This window comes from Penaeus vannamei, chromosome 24, assembly GCF_042767895.1.
Source record: "Penaeus vannamei isolate JL-2024 chromosome 24, ASM4276789v1, whole genome shotgun sequence".
Lineage (NCBI taxonomy): Eukaryota > Metazoa > Arthropoda > Malacostraca > Decapoda > Penaeidae > Penaeus > Penaeus vannamei.
In genome coordinates this window covers 13,025,353-13,030,352 of record NC_091572.1, presented here as the reverse complement: position 1 = coordinate 13,030,352, position 5,000 = coordinate 13,025,353, and the positions used below count along the sequence as shown (strand labels likewise).

At 40.9% G+C, this 5,000-nt stretch overlaps 1 non-coding gene across 1 annotated transcript; it reads left to right on the top strand.

Annotated features, from left to right (window-relative positions):
* Positions 1–3,524: 3,524 nt before the first annotated feature.
* TRNAG-GCC (transfer RNA glycine (anticodon GCC)) lies at positions 3,525–3,595 on the top strand. Its single transcript has one exon. It is a non-coding gene; the product is annotated as a tRNA-Gly (tRNA).
* The last annotated feature ends 1,405 nt before the right edge of the window (positions 3,596–5,000 follow it).

Below are 5,000 nucleotides of genomic sequence, written 5' to 3'. Positions count from 1 at the left end.
CTTTAAGCGCCGTCAGTATTGCCCATAGTTTAGCTTGTGTTGAAAATATGTGAATGTTCAGTCTCATCCCAGTGCTTGTGGTGACCACTCCGCTCCCAGTGAACTATCTGATGATGACTTCGCACCCAACTCTGCCATCTTCCAGGACTGACCCATCACAGTAAACATAAGCAATGTCAAGTCGTGTTAGACTATTTATTTTATGGCTGTCCGTTGCTTTAAGCTGGCAATCAGTGAGTCAAATTGATAAAGGGGCAAGCCTCATTGCCCCTACCCATGGTCAATCTGCCTTCAAATCTTTCCCTTTCGCATCCCCTCCTCCTGCCAGAATTCCCTTTACCTATACGCCACAAAATGAACACACACAAACACAACCTCGCCACAGCCTCCACGGTAGTACCCTCGACCAAGGCCTCTCCTTGCTCCTTCCTACCCCCACTCCCCTCCCCTGACACAGTCACTTTCATCTGTAACCACTCCGACCCAGCAAACTCGCGACCTTGCTGACGTGCCAGCCTCCTCTTGTCCGGAGCCACGCAAGCGATTGCCCAACAACAACACTGAAGCGTCCATAATGAGGAACGAAGCTTCTACACAAGTAACATCCAGAAGAAACTACGGTAGGAAAAACAAGCAACACCGCTACTGGGAATATGCGACACATCACCTCTCCTTCTCCACAAGCGCTACAGCTCGTCGTCAAGAACTACGGAGGACGATCGGAAACACAGCAACAAATAAATGAGCAGCCGCAACCCTACCAAGGTGAGGAAGGTTTCGTTCCGATTATTACTAGAAAACAAATTAAGAAAAGCAAGGGAGGAACGCCACTTCCCAAAAACCCTTGTAATGTGCCGTACGTCCTCAGGTTGTGTACTTGCATATCACGAGTTGCATCCAGTTACAAACGAAGAAGATATTGAGGCCTTCCTCGAAAAGAAATTCGACAATATTTTCAGTGTGAAAGCATTCAACACAAAAATTGCGCCCAATTATTACTCAACTTTCACAGTCAACTATAAGAGGCAAGGATATTAACCCAGATATTTTCTTAGCGTCCGACGTCTTTCCTAATAATGTAAAGGTGTTCCATAATAGAAACAAGTACAAAGACGAGCAGAATGTTTGACGCTGCACATCTGGCGGTCAAAGCACAAAACACTATCAGAATAGAGCACATCAGTGCATAGTCTATCCTCGGACACTTCGAAGAAATCGAATTAATAATTAAGGAGAGAAATATTGATATCATGTACATTAGTGAAACTTGGCTTCACCAAGAAAATGAAGCAGTTTCATTAGCATTCCAAACTTTCATATTTACAAATGTGATGCAGGTCGTGGGGGTGGAGTCTGGATATATGTAAGAGATATCCTTAAATCAAATGAGTTTTCCTCTACAACTGTAAGTAATACAGCATTTGGGTAACCGTAAAAAGTAGTATGCATCCTTCCTTCCTCGTCGGCACAATCTATAGACACCCACATGCCACTGCAGAATCCTTTGACTGTCTTGAAAATATTTTCAGAGAAGTGCCAATAAAGAAAAAACCTTAGTTTATCCTAAGTGATTTAAATTATCTAAACAAATCAAATGCAAAGTTAACTGGCATAAATAATAAAAATAAATTAAAACAACAGTACATAGCAAAAATACCCACAGGTACAGTTACAGAATTCCAAGGTTGCAACATCAAACCCAACACAACAGTAAAAAAAAAAAAAAAAAATCTAGGAGTATACATCGACAGATGCATGGCATTTGAGACACATTGACTATATCTACAGAAATGTAATGGGCACTCTGATATACTTAAATTGCATAAAAAATTAAATACCCACGGAAACAAGAATTACTGTTATGCAAACACTAGCACTTCGTATAATTAATTACTACCTAATTACTCCACAAATAAAACCCATATACAGAGGGCACATAAACTATAGAACTTTGCAGCAAGAGTAGCACTAGGAAATATGTAACCACATCACCCCACATATGAACAAACTAAAATCGCTACGAGTACAAGAGAAATACAACTGTGATACATGTATTCTAATCCATAAAATCATACAAGGAAATTACCCAAATTAGCTATTACCTATACAGGCAACAGGTAACACAACGGGTATCCATACAAGGCAAAATAGCTGCTTATATAACAAAAGATCGAATACGGAAACCGAGGCGAGATATGTGTGAATACGAGGTAATCTGGAAGCAATTACCATATTAGAAATATTTCCAGCAAGTGAAGGAACATCTACTGAAATATCAATGCCATTAGGCGCTTAAACATCAAAACAAGCACGATATTTCAGTCACTTTTGATATGTGTTCTGTGTAATTTTGTGTCACACGCATTGCTTATCATCTATGTTCATAACATATTATTACATAAAGTAAACATCATATATGTAAAAGGAGTACCTACTGTAATTAATGTAATTGATTAATTTGAATTTAGTAGATATAATCAGATAGCCTGCCATTACTGCAGTAGTTAACGATCAATTACTCTGAGCTAGTTGACGTACATTTGGTCAAGGTCTCGCTGGATTCCTCTGCAGGGATAGAGGTTGAAAAAACAGAAGTTCCCATGATTCAAAACTCGAATTATTCTACCACGTCGTGAACTACTGAGCATATGACCTCTTTTGGTAAAGCTGTTACCATAATATCCGGAGTGACTGCTCTCCCTGGATAATCACACAGCAAGAACTGAATCTGCAGTAGAGTAACATGCACTATCAGGGCGCATGTACTTATCCTTTCCTTTGTTCATTATCAGGGAACTAACAATGCACACACATTTCCAGAAATGTTAGCATTTGACAGAATGTGGAGTCACTGCTGCCCTTCTACCACGAAAGACATCTGGCGCCCAGTATGAAGATTCCTCCTTGGTATATTTTTTTGCCATTGTATCTTTGCCGGAAGATTGGGTGTCTAGCCTGATGAATATCCCTTTCTTTTACAAATGAAAGAAGAAAAAGCGAGTCTGAGACAATGAAACCACTCACAAAGCCTTAGGAAGACAACCTAGAAAAATTAACCAATAATGTGTCACGAATAACTGTTCTGTCTTTGAATAATATTTTACAAGCTGTTTCTCTATTTATGCCTTTAATACCTCAGTTGCAAAGATGAATCGGCAGTTTAAAAATAATAATAAATAAATAAATAATATTAATAATGCTTTCACTTTCATGTCCGAAAGTGCTGTCTCATCTCTCCTGTGAATTGTCAGAAGGGGTAGTGTGTGTACTTGCTTGCACTTAAAATCTAGCACACATATTCATACACATAAGCCTCCACTCAAAAATCAGAGAACAATGTTTAATACATGTGAGAAGCTAATAATCCCTTAACTGATTTGTCTATTTCGTGGTTTTTAATTTATGTTAACATCTTGATTATTAGTAACGCTTCAACGACCCGTTAATATTATGTAACATGACCGAAGATTCCACTTACCTTCTCCAATAACTGATATATTCACATTTAAAACGTAAAATAAGTAGCATCGGTGGTTCAGTGGTAGAATTCTCGCCTGCCACGCGGGAGGCCCGGGTTCGATTCCCGGCCGATGCACACTTTTTAAAATATTTGAGAAACATTAAGTACGGCAGAAGAAAGGAAAGCGGGGAAGATACAATGTGAATGAGTAGTTTTTGTATAAAACTCTCCGAAAAATTATTACCTTGGGTTCGTTCGTTCCAAAGCTTTAACAAGACGTGGCTATGGTGAGCATCCAACGCGCCAATATTGAACAGACAAGGTCTCGACCCCTCCTTTACTTTGCTGGGAACTTCTATTTTTAATAGCCACCAAGGGGCAGTGTATTAAATGGCATCACTGATTCATACTCGTCAAAATACCAGCCATAGACACCTCTCAGTTCTGTTTGCTAATGTCAGAGGCCTCCGAACCAATATTGGTGAGCTGACTCACGAAGCCCTCAGCGTCAGTGCCGACATAATAGTGGCTACTGAAACCTTCCTGAATACAGAGGTAGATCCTATTTTTGGCAAGATACGAGGCTACTCACAGTGACAAAGAAGAGACAGGATAGGAAAAAAACTTTGGAGGTGTGGCCGTATGCTACAAAGAGAATCTACAGATTCAATTGCTAACAGTTGACTTACCAGACTGGCTGAAAGCTCTCTTTTTGAAGCTCGTACTTAAGTCAAATGAGTCCCAGCTACTTTGCGCTCATTACAGGCCGCAATGGCAAGGCAGAACTTCGATAAACTTCCTAACGGAAAACTTAGACGTCCTTCAGGCTCGCAACAACTGTCAGCATCTCTTAATAGTTGAGGACCTTAACCACCATCTCATTCCGTCAGCATACGAGGACCTCTCGGTTCACGGGCTGACAGATAACGTGGATTTCCCGACCCACATCCTTGGTAGATCTCTAGATCCTGTTATAACAGATCTAACTGAGGACTTTATCTCCTACTCACCGCTCGGCATAATAAGAACGCCAGATCACCTTGCAGTTATGTCACACCTTTTCCTTACATCTGCAGGTTACAAAATCAAAGAAAAATATGGCATTGAAACCACGCAGACTGGCCAGGCATGAAGGCAAAACTTCAGGCACAAGACTGGGATGCTCTTCTGGCGGGGAACGCAAATGACAAATCATCCTCCATCACCAGCCTCCTCGCCGAAATACAAGAGAAATGCGTCCTTTCGCGGACATACACCACAAAACCAGCTACATATGCTATCAAGCGTCCAAAAAGAAATACAGATACATGCAAAGAAATGACAGTCACATGCAAATGGGCTCGTAACAGATGGCAAGCGGAAATGAAAAGGAAACTAACAACTCTGGGAGCAGGCAGCAAGGGGTGGTGGTCACTCATAAAGGAGCACCAAGGGGACACCCGGGAATCCACAATACCTCCACTAACCAAGCCCGACGGAACGAGAAAAAGCTGACCTTCTGGGAAGCTTTTTTAGTCGAAAAATGACAGTGTCAGATGCA